At 29.7% G+C, this 13,059-nt stretch overlaps 1 long non-coding RNA gene across 1 annotated transcript; it reads right to left on the bottom strand.

Annotated features, from left to right (window-relative positions):
• Positions 1-392: 392 nt before the first annotated feature.
• On the bottom strand, positions 393-7,109 carry LOC141456806 (uncharacterized). The gene is made up of 4 exons (XR_012460039.1): positions 4,796-7,109; positions 3,598-3,732; positions 3,115-3,213; positions 393-765 (listed from the first exon to the last, which is right to left on the bottom strand). It is a non-coding gene; the product is annotated as an uncharacterized lncRNA (long non-coding RNA).
• Between the last annotated feature and the right edge of the window lie 5,950 nt (positions 7,110-13,059).

Genomic DNA, 13,059 nt, shown 5'->3' with positions numbered 1-13,059 from the left:
TAACTGTTATCGGACATACTAGCAACTGGTTAAACTAGATGAACTGTTACCTTTGTCATTTATTAATTAATTTTCGACACCTATCAATTGATTCTTTTAAATATCCACCTCTTGATCCTCCGCATATTAGAAATATAAGTGGATTGGTAAAAGAATAAGTGGACAAACGAAGAAAATAAGTTACTATTTCTTTTTCAGTCTCTGTTTCTTCTTGTTTTCGTTTTTTATTTTATTTTATTGTTATTATTATTTTATTTATAATTATATTTTTTGGAAAACATAAGTGAAGCATTTTTAATTGGTCTGTTCTTACTAAGATAAATAGAAAATTTAAATAAAAAGTAAAAATAAAGAAAACTAAAGTAAAGAATAACGTGCAAATATTACTTCATTTAAAAAAAAAAATGCCAGCTCGAGCTTAAAACATCAAGTTTGCCAAGAAAAATGTATCAGTGAAAGGATGGAAGCAATTTATTGAAGTGCTCAAGATTTCACTTTACTCAATATTTTTATTTTTTTTTCCAATAAAGTAACTTAATCAGTAGGTGTAGGGAAATAATCAGTAAGAACGAAGTATTAGTTCATTATAGCTTTTATTATAACTTTTTTAACTACAATAAATTACATTTACTTTTAAATTAACATTTTTCTTAAAACAATTCAAACTAATTTAATGTTGTTTGATTATTCATAATGTTCCTGAAGACAAGACACCGAACATGGATCAGGGTCCGAAACTGATGTAGAACTGGATCCAACTAATGCCTTGAAACAGAAGAGCACAATTGGCCTATTATGCACTGTTACAGGTATGATAAAGTATCTAAAGTAATATAATTGGTTTATCTTTTAACCAGTTAATCTAGCTAACTGTTGCCCAAGTTAAACTGGTTGTACTTGTTACACTGTACTGGTGCACTGATTAAAGAATCTAATCGGTTACACTGGCTAACTGCTTTTACTAGTTAACTAGTTAAAACAGTTACACCAGTTAAAACAGTTATGCTCGGTTAACTGGTTAAACTAACTACTTAATCGGTTAAACTGGTTTTACTGGTTGACGGGTTAATCACTTAAACTTGTTACTAGTTAATCGGTTGAACTGGTTAATCTAGTTTAATTGGTTACCATTGTCACTTCGCTTCGCCTATCAACTTATTTTCTTCTCCTTATAACTTATTTTCTTCATTTATCCACTTATTGTTTTGCCTATCCACTTATATTACTTATATAGGCAGGAAGGTAGATCGATAAGTGGATAGATAAATACAATAAGTTGATAGATGAAGAAAATAAATGATGGGTGAAGAGAAATAATTGGATTAATGGCAAAGGTAGCCAGTTGGACCAGATTAACCAGTTTAACAGAATAACTAAAGTAGTTAGCATGTTAAACCGTTCAACCGATTAAGTACTTAAACAGTTAAACTGGTTAACAAAGTAACTAGCCGATTAACTAGTTGACTAGATAAACTAGTCTGTTACCAGTAAAAGAGATTACCTAGCTAACCAATGTAATTAACAGAACCTGTTAGCAAGGTTAACCGATAAACTGATACAGTTTACCCAATTAACTATTTAAACAGTATAACTTATTTAGCGCAGTTATCAGGTTTAATTGGCTAATGGGTTAACAGTCAACCTGGTTAACTAGTAACCGGTTAAACTAGTTTAACTAGCTAACTGCTTGAACAAGTTTATCGGTTAAACTGGCTAACTGGTTAAGGTATAACTAGTTAATCGGTTAAACTTGTGAACTGTTATCGGTCATACTAGCAACTGGTTAACTGGCTAAACTGGTTAAACTAGTTCCACTGGTTACCTTTGATATTTATCAATTAATTTTTTTCACCTATCAATTGATTCTTCTAACTGTCCACTTCTTGATCCTCCGCTTATCCTTCTATGTTAGAGAGGTAAGTGGATTGGTAAGAGAATAACTGGACAAATGAAGAAAATAAGTTGTAAGGTAAAACGAAATGACAAAGGTAACCATTTGAATTAGTTTACCAAGTTTAGCCAGTTAACCAATTGGCTAGTTTGACCGCTGAACAGTTAACAAGTTTAACCGATTAACTTCCTACCCAGTTATATCCTTAACCAGTTAGCCTATTTAACCGATTAACTAGTTAAACCAGTAAACTAGTTCAACTAGTTTAATCAAATAACTAGTAAATCAGGTCGACTAGTTAAACCTATTAGCCGATTAAACCAGTTAACTAGTTGATAGAATATACTGTTTAACTAGTTAATCGGTTAAACAGGTTAACTAGTTTATCGGTTAACCTGGCCAACTGGTTCCATTAGTTAAATTGGTTAACTAGGTAATTTGTTTTACTGGATGGCTAGTTTAACTGGTCCATTAGTTAATCGGCAAGACTGGCCGGCTGCTTTGTTAACCAGTTTATAACTGGATAGGTTAAATTAGATTAGATTAAGTTAGGCTAGGGTAGGTTAGGTTTAAGTTAGGCTAGATTAATTAGGCTAGGGTAGGTTAGGTTAAGTTAAGTCTAGATTAATTAAGCTAGGGTAGGTTAGGTTATGTTAAGTTCATCTAAGGTAACCTAACCTACCCCCCCTTTTACTTAGGTTAACTTAGGCTAGGTTAACCTAACCTAACTTAACCACACCGACTTACTATTAATCAGCTAAACCGGTTACGCAGTTCAGCCGATTAACTAGTTAACCAGTTAAACTAGTCAGCCATTTTAACCGGTTACCTAGTTAATCAGCTCAACCAGTTACCCAGTTCAACCGATTAACTAGTTAACCAGTCAGCCATTTTAACCGGTTACCTAGTTAATCAGCTCAACCAGTTACCCAGTTCAACCGATCAACTAGTTAACCAGTTAAACCAGTCTGCCAGTTTAACCGGTTACCTAGTTAATCAGCTCAACCAGTTACCCAGTTCAACCAATTAACCAGTTTAACCAGTCTGCCAGTTTAACCGGTTCCCTAGTTAATCAGCTCAACCAGTTACCCAGTTCATCCAATTAACCAGTTTAACCAGTCAGCCAGTTTAACCGGTTACTTAATTAATCAGCTCAACCAGTTAGCCACGTAGCCAGTTTAGCTGATTACATGCAACATGCAAAATAATTTTAAAGAACTTACGTGAAAGGTGGAAGTAAGTATTTACTGCAACGTCCTGAGAGGAATCCCTCCTTTTTACTCCCTGTACAGTTCTCAAATTAACACTATTCCTCTTGCTACCTAAAGCAAAATTTTTTTTGTACTGTTGTATGAATATTTGAATAAATTGAACAATATGTATAATAAAATGTACTGCTTTTTACTTTATCTTATGTTTGTAATAATTTCTATTTCTTTTGTCAGACTCTGTTTCTTCTTTTTTTCGTTTTTTATTTTATTTTTTGGAAAATGAAGCATTTCCTAATAAGTGATACATTTTCAATTGATCTGTTCTTACTAAGATATAAGGAAAATATAAATAAAATGGAAAAATAAAGAAAATAAATGTAAAGAGACCAGATCGTGCATGAATTTTATCTCATTGCGCAAATTTGAAAAGGGGATTACAAACGTTTAAGAAATTTTTTTAAAAAAAACTGATTTTAAAAACACAATTTCACTAACCTTTGTACAATTATCTTTACAGGTATTGCCAGCAACAGAAGTGGAGTCAATTCCCATCCAGAAATCAATTCTGAGCAAAGTGTTGCAATGAAAGAGATAGTTGCTATCAACACGAGCACCTCTATAGCCGGCAGCCTGAAATAATGTCACATTTACTTATGTAATTCAAATAACTAATGATTATTCTTAAATTTTGTTAACTTCCTAAACTGTAGAACGTATTATAATTAATTATAATTATTGTAGTTAAAAAAGTTACAATAAAAGCTATAATAAACTTATATTTTGTTCTTAGTGTTTGATTCCCTATACACCTACTGATTAAGTTACTTCATTTGAAAAAAAAAATTGTGTTCCTACTATACGGACTGCTATTTCCAATTACCTTTTTTTTTTTTGCTCCATTAGCTAGCCAAAAAAAAAAATTGAGTAAACTGAATTCTTGAGCACTTCAATAAATTGCTCCTACCCAATACATAACACTGATTTTTCTTGGCAAACTTGATGTTCTAAGTATGAGCTGGCATTATTTTTTTTAATGAAGTAATATTTGCACATTAACTGCTTAAGTACTTAATCGGTTTAACGTTTTAACAGGCTAACTAGTTTAACTAGTTATTCCATTAAACTGGTTAATATATTTTAACTGGTTACCTTTGTCAATTATCAAATTATTTCTCTTCACCCATAAGTTATTTTCTTCACCTATCAACTTATTGAATTCATCTAGCCACTTATCGATTTACCTTCCAGCCTGTATACGTGAAATAAGTGGATAGGTTAAAAAAATATGTTGATAGATAAAGAAAATAAGTTATAAGGGGAAGAAAATAAGTTGCCAGGCGAAGCGAAGTGACAGTGGTAACCACTTAAACTAGTTTAACCAGTTCAACCGATTAACTAGTAACAAATTTAAGTGATTAACCAGTCAACCAGTAAAACCAGATAACTGATTAATCAGTGCCAACTGTTAAAACCGATTAAGTAGTTAGTTTAACCAGTTAAACGAGCATAACTGTTTAAACTGGTTACACTGGTGCAACTGATTTAACTAGTTAACTAGTAAAAGCAGTTAGCCAGTGTAAACAATTAGATTTTTTAATCAGTATACCAGTACAAGTATAACCTGTATAACAGTTAGCTAGTTTAACTGGTTAAAAGATTAACCAATTATATTACTTTAGATACTTTAGCATACCTGTAACAGTGCATAATAGGCCAATTGTGCTCTTCTGTTTCAAGGCAGTAGTTGGATCCAGTTCTACATCAGCTTCTGACCCTGATCCATGTTCGGTGTCTGGTCTTCAGGAACATTATGAATAATCAAACAACATAAATTAGTTTCCATTTTTTTAACTATACGAAAAATATTAATTTAAAACTAATTGTAATTTATTGTAGTTACAATAATAAATTATAATAAAAGCTATAATGAACTAATACATTGTTCTTACTGTTTGTTTCCCCATTCACCTACTGATTAAGTTACTTCATTTAAAAAACAAATGATAACTGATAAATGTTTTCCTATTATACCTACCGTAATTTTCAATTTTCATTTTTATTTTCTTTTACACCATTAGCTAGCCAAAAAGAAAATATTGAGTTCACTGAAATCTTGAGCACTTCTAAAAATTGCTCCCATCCTTTCACTAATACATTTTTCTTGGCAAACTTGATGTTTTAAGCATTAGCTGGCATTTTTTTTTTAAATGAAGTAATATTTGCACGTTATGCATGTTATTATTTATTTATATTTCAGGTACTCATTACATTCTAATTTTTTTTTTCGCGTCAACTCGAGCTTTAGTGCTAGTAATATTTTTACCGAACAGAAAAACCGTCTGATATTCACCGAAAGGGGAAGACCTTCCTTTGTTCTTAACGAAAGTTGAAGTAGGTATCAGTTATTTATTTCTGAATCTACCCCAAGGATCTAATTAATAAGGGGTGAGTTATGATGTGGAGTTTCTGAGTTTGGATTTAAATTATTCTACTTAGAGTCCTATAAATGGAACTAATTCAAATCAAGCAGAGTTGAGAAAAGGAATCTTTAGAAATCAATTCCAAAAAACAACATAAGTACACTGAGCTAAAAATGTCTGTGAACCTTACCTAAATTTTATTACTTTTATTATTATCTTTTATTAAAAACTTCGTTTTTTTTTCCTCCAATGAAATTATATTAATCGGAAGAGAGAAACCACGGTTATTTATTTTATATAAAATCTTTTTTTATTATTTTTTAACAGGAATATCATAATGAAACGTAAACAAAACAATACCACACACGAATGCAAAAAAAGTATGTGAACAAACGTATAAATATGCACAAATCGAAATTTTTACATAGATAACAAACAGAAAACCAGTTAAAAAAGAACCCTATTGACTTGTAGAAATCATATCAGTCAGTTTAGCGAACAAATAATCTAATTAATATTATTTAACCACTAGTATGGAAGTTCCTAGACCGATTCATGAATTTATTGTGTAGTTGCGAAATAAAAGAAAAGGTATTCGTGAAATAGTGAAGATAGTTAAAGAAAAACCCTCAACGGAGCATAATATAATTAATAAGTACGAAAAATACGGAAGTGTGACTAGTAGGCCACGCAGTGGACAGCCACCAAAACTTAATTCCATTCATAAACGAGAATATTGTTCGAGAAGAACCCAAGACAAGTGCTCAAGAAAATATTAAGATACAATTTAAATGAAAGCTCAAAAAAATTGGGGATGGATGGAACGTTTGTCTTCCAACAAGAAAACGACCCGAAACATAACGCACTAAAAACTTGGGAATGGCTTTTATATAATACAACCGGGCGCCCAAACACCCTTCGACAATCACCAGACCTTAACCCAATCGAACATTTGTCGGAAGAAATCATTTGCCAAATAAATAAAAAAGAACTAAGAAACCGTGATCAAGTTCAAAAACGCTATTTTAGAAGAATGGCATAAAATTTGAGGGCTACAAAATTAGTAGGATCGATGAAAGCTCGCTTCTTGGAAGTGATTAGAAACAAAAAAGTTTTTAAAATTTATAATACATGTACAATGTGTAAGAATAATTTATTATGTTCATAGTGTTCACAACTTTTTTTGCATTCGTGTGTGGTGTTGTTTTGTTTAACGTTTCATAAAGATATTCCTGCTAAAAAAAAAATATAATAGATTTTATCTGAAATAAACGGATTTCTCTCTACCGAATAGTATTATCTCATTTGAGAAAAAAAAGAAGTTTCTACTAAGATCACAGACATTTTTTGACCCAGTGTAAACCAAGAGTACTAATTTTGAACTCATATTCGATTAAAAAGAAAAGATCAAAGAATTCTCGAAAAGGTTTAGAGATCAAATTAAATACTTTTTGTAGTGTTCAAAATTAAAGAATTAGCCAGCACAGAACGTAGTTAAGACGAAGCAATAATATTAATTTGTAAGTAACAAGTAAATGATAACATGCTGTTTTCATGCAAGAATAATAAAATATAATTAAATAATTGATAATAAAGTCTTACCTTGCTTAACGAATATCCAAGTTCATCAGTATCTCAATAGATCACCATCCATCGGCACTTGACACTTTTTAAAATAATTCACAATTCTATTTACACTAAAACTATATATCACGCACTAAGTATAACTTAAATTCAATTTATAAAATCGAACTTCACTTTGCCACGCACTAATATTCACTTAAAAAATCGCGTTAATAAAGAGACACCACGAACGAGTTAAAGATGGCCGACGGTAAGTGACCAGGCTGATCAGCTGGTAAGTGAAGGTTATCTGAACAGCTGATTCCAGTTGTTTTTTTTCATTTATTTTCAAAAAAAAAATGTAATTCTAAATTAAAATTTTTATTAATCTTACCTAAAAAAAGTTAGGTCTTCAAAAAAAAATAGTATGATTTGAATAATGTAATTAAAAGCGATGTCTACCTAATTTTGTAAAGTAGTCCAACTTGTCAGATATATCAGCTAAATCAAGAAATATACATAGCTGCTGTTTTACTTACCGTTTTCTACTTTATGCACGATATGTTCAGTTAATCGTTCAACTTGATGTTATTGATAAACACTTTGACCTGAACCCAAATTAGGGAGATGGTATTTTGTGAGTCAGTCAAGTTATGTAATAGTTGTTAGCAGTAAAATTAGTTCGACCGTAATCATTTAAATTAATAAATAAGTAAGTAAATCCGAATGTAAAAATAAGAATGTAAGGCTATATAAGTCTTGTGAGTCACTAATATGGTTAAATTTGTGTTTAAGAAGGTCCTGTATAAGTCTTGTGAGTCACCAGTCGATTGAAGTTTTGCTAAACACTGTAAAGAATTTATTAAACTTTTTGTAAAGAAGTTTATAAATAATTTTTTAATAATAAAAAAAATAGTGTATGAATAATATTGTCCCCCCCTCTTTTAATCTCTTAAATAATAAGAAATTAAAAAAATACAAAAAAACAAAACATAAAAAAAATTGTTAAAAAAGGCCACCAGTCTTGAAAGAGAATCTTTAATCGTTTAAATAGTGATAGTTCTGCTACGTAGCAGTGACAGTACAAACTGCAGTTCATTCGTTATTAACTCCATTGTTTTTATTAATTATTAAGTACCTCGAGCTTTTTTTAAATTAGGCAACATTATAGTTAGATGGCATTAATTATTTGTTAATTATTGATACCGGAAGTAAGCTAAAATAAATTGTTTTATGCTGAGAATAATACATAAAATGTTTCTTGCTTGTCGAATGTGCAATAGCACTGCCATACTATATATGTGTGTTATTTGCAGGGAGGGAGGGTGGGGAATTACATTTTAGAATAATTTTTATTTTTGACTAGACAGAAATGGTATGTATGATCCTCTTTCATATTTGATATTAGAAATATTTTTTTTATAATTCTTTTACAAGAACTCGATTACATTTTAGAATGATTTTTATTCTTGATTAGACAGATACATAATATGGTATGATACTTCTTTCATATTTGATTTTAGAAATATTCTTTTTTTTTTTATTCTTATACAAGAACTCGATTACATTTTAGAATAATTTCTATTTTTGATTAGACATATTAGAAATATTTTTTTTTACAAGAACTTCCATGTATGTTTATGATAGTGATTTTTGACTAGGCAGACATATGTTATCATTCATATCTTTTTTGTATTCGATGAAGTGAGACTAGAGTAGATATGTTTAAGGAGACGAGCGACAGAGCGACCTACTCCCCTGCTAAGCTCAAGTCGTACTGAAGAGAAATCTTGACAGTTGTATATAGTTGTAGTGCGACCTGGTGGCAAATCTGTAAACTAAAATGTGTTTATATATTTGACAGTTCAGTAAGTGCTGCTACCTTGTGGCTATTTTGAAACTAATTCTACTTTTATAATTATTTACTTTTTTTCAATGGTTTTTACTTCTTGATTTTCTAAGCAGATCAACTCAACATTTACTATCTAGGATTGCCTTCAATATTAACTATCAAATGCAGAAACAACAGCATTACACTGAAATTAAGAGACTATTTCTAATGGTTTTTTTAACCTTTTTTAAAGGCGTTCTTTATTATTCCTTCCACTCTCGCGGCTATTTCCAAACTTTTTTTCAAGTTTTCCTTTTTATTTTATTTTTTAAATTAAATCCTTTTTAACAATTTATCTGTTTGAACATGTTAATAAAACATCTTTAACAGTTTATTTTTATTTTGGGAAATTATTTCTTTCATCCTGTTGTCTGTTCGCTGTGGAAGTTTTTTTAGATGAAAAGGAGAATAAATAAGATTCTTTTTTAATTTTTTTTGTATACAGCAAACAAATTAAACAGTGTATTAAAAACAAAGAACATGCAATTAGACGTAAAAATTCTAACATTACATTGTGAAATAACCGTGCATATTACGTATAGTAAATACATAATACTTGTTTTATTAATTGATTCTTCACAAAAATTTCCTAGGATAGATGATTTACATCTATTTCTCTTGGGCTTCTATTGATGAACAGTTTTTCAGGTAGTACTGCATTGTCAGAGATATTTAATCGGGAAATCAACATTATGTACATTCAACAATATTTATGTACTTAAAATAATTAGTTTTTACTCAGTTTAGCTTGAATGAAGAACCTAGAAAAAAAACATATATAATTATTGATTATGTATTCATAAAAATTAAATAAATGGGACTGCAATAAAACTAAAGCGTAGATATGAAAGTTTAAATCATTGTTTAAAGAACCTAACTCTTTCTTTCAAAGAAAATAAAATATATTTTCAAAAAACATATTTATTATTTATCAAAAAGATTACTTACGCTGATTGAACACTACAACAACAAACATGCTACTAATATACTAATTTTTTAGATACAGAATACAAAATAGTTCAGTGATTGGAAAATATAACAGAATTTCAATGAAATTAAAACCTTCTTTCAATAAATTAAAACTTTCTTTTACCTACGAAGGTAAATATGTATATATGATAAAAGTTTTAGTTTATGTGGTATTACTCTAAACGTAGTAAATAATAGATAACAGTTCCACAGTTAAGTTTATTATCAAAATAGAATGGATGCGAATTACCTCATAAATAAGGTCATACTTGCAGTATAGAAGGATCCTTCAAAATAATGAAATGGGCTATAATAGCGGATTTAACCACATTAAAAAAGTAATGAACAGTATAAAAATGGAAACTGTTCTGTCAGGTAGTAATGTTTCTGATTGGGGTAGTATATTCCTGAATATTCGAATATGTTTAGAGACACGTTTCAAAAACAAGTTCGTTGACGATGTGATTAATAGTGAATATTATAGTCATTATAGTGAGCTTGAATTCAATTTCAATGATGATCATTACCTGACCAGCAATATTCCTCAGACCATCTAAGATGGATTATTAAAGTAAGAAGTGCTACATTAAAATTAAGCAATTGTCCATTTAAATATTAATCAGATGTGTGTCCAATTTGTAATTTGGAGGTTGTGGAAGATTTGCATTACTTTTTGACTGACTGTCCACCGCATACTCATTTAAGATATAAATGCTTTTTTAAAAGAACTTATCTCTCCACTAGAGATGATTGGTTTGCTGAATGGAAAAGATTGGATGGCACTTGTTAATTATTGTAAATCTGCATATTTACGCAGAAATATGAGTATTATATAGATGTCACATATAGTTTTGAGATACCTATTGAATAAAACTAAGGAGAGGAAATTTTGATTTTATCTTTTTGCTGTTTAATAAGTGTGTATAAATTTAGTTTATTTACACCATAAGTTGGTTTATTTTTGTTTTTATTTACAATTTACTTATTAGATCTTTTGGTTTTTATTTTTATTTACTTTGAATATATGAGTTCATTTACCACTCTGTAACGGTTGTACAACCAACAAGTGACTTAATTATACCAAGAAGTAATTTTTGTCAAATTTATGTAATTATAAATAAAGATTTATTATTATAACAGCGGAAGACAACACCCTCCATCTGCCTATTTGAGATAGTTGACTTAATTGTTGTAAAAAGTTCAGCTTTGAAGAAGTAAAAAGACCAATCAAATTATGTATGTAATGAAATATTTTGAATGTGCAATCTGTACAACACTAATGTTTATGACTTAATAATTCACTTCGGTAAACCAATTTGATCACTAAAAAGCCCTAACATGATAGAGAATCATTAATAGTGTAAGCACATGCACTTTAAAAAAAAAACGTAAATCTAAGTTCATGTACCTTCTGGAAAGATTGAATTTAGAGAAATCATTGCACTTACTAGGTATCTAATCTATTACTTTATACTTCATTATTTATCTTTTGATAATACGAAAAATATCTTAACTGAGAAACAACATGCTGTAAGGTGAAAACGTACTTACTTTTGCTGCAGGAGTTAAAATGTGTTACAATGGATAAAATGTCATCAATATCATCAACCCAGTCAATTCTTTGAATTGAACTAGTTCAGAATTAACATTAGAAAGTTGGAAGCATGCTGAGAACAAAAATAAAAATTATATAAACTATTACTTACACAATTGTTTTCATTGTGATTTACAAATATTTAGACAAAAAATCCATTTTCAATAAGTTGGAATTTAAAACTATTGTAATAGTGCGAGCCTTGCAAAATCCAAGGTCAATAATTCTAGGACGTTATTAAACTTTACATTATTAATTTAGAATTACATGGATCTCACTCTCCCCTTTAAACGAGAGAAATATGAATTTTTACTGCACATTAACTCGTAATTAAAAATATACCTAATTTTAAAAAAGTTGCTTACCTGCAAGAAGTCCTTAACGCAGTAATAATGCTAAAACAAGTTTTTTAATTTCCTTGGAAGTTATCGCTTAATGCGAATATATAATACAATCAGTTTTCTAAGCTATGTAAAGTTCTCACTGACTTAGTTACTGCAGCATCAACTTAAAACTATCGAATCATAAATAAAAAACCATCAAATTATGATGTAAATAGTGAATTTTAAACATGGAATTTTTTTCAGAGGAAAACTTCTTTTTAAAATACTGACGATATAAAATGTTAATCAACTTGGGTGAAGAACATTTAATTAATAATGCAAATTATTAAACTGTTGCTACATGATAAAGAGAATATTTGGTGAAACCCGTATTACCTTTTTACCCAATGCCTTGCCGGACTATTGTTTTGTTAGGAGGTTATTTAATGTTTATTTTATTAGTATCAAAGTACATGTTCATGCTACCTAGCGGTAATCGCTGAAACTAGTTGCTGTTATTACATCTTAGTTTAAGCTACTGCCGCTAGATAGCATTGGCATGACAACGTCTATTTCTTTTATATTCCTAATTTTAAAATGAGAACAGAATGTATTGATTCTCTAATAAGGTTTCCCAATTTGTTTAATTTGAATATAGGAACTTCAAGTTCTAATTTATTCTTTGATTTAAATCGAGCAAATACCAAAATATTTTATTTATAAATTCCACTTTCTTCACAAGCTATGTATATATAATAAAACAAACCCATCTTATGAAACTATTTTAATAATTGTGGAACAATAATATTGGTACAAGAAGCGAGGAAAATTCTTAATAAATCTCTATAAGATGGATTGATATTTCACTATTTACAAGCTACGTAACTAAAATTTCCACAAGTAAATCAATAAAAACTAACTATTTTTATAAGATCGAAGGTGTGGAGTAAAAGGTTGTCAACAAATCTAACGTGTTTCTCAGCCATGCACATCCATTGTATCCATCAATCAACAGCAAGACTTTAATCTTCTGCAATTACTTTATGATAATAGATTGGAATATCACTTACTACTTACAAAAAACTTCACTCAGCTCGATACCGAAAATTTAAGTTTTACTATTAATTTTGTCTTAACATTACCACAGGAAGACTTCGCAATCCTTTCTAGAACAAAGTGTCTCAACGTATCTTTTAG

This window comes from Rhodnius prolixus, unplaced genomic scaffold (genome assembly GCF_049639745.1).
Source record: "Rhodnius prolixus isolate KJV_2025 unplaced genomic scaffold, Rpr scaffold_10, whole genome shotgun sequence".
NCBI lineage: Eukaryota > Metazoa > Arthropoda > Insecta > Hemiptera > Reduviidae > Rhodnius > Rhodnius prolixus.
Note: the sequence above shows the minus strand (reverse complement) of the source record. Positions and strands in the feature narration are given on the sequence as shown.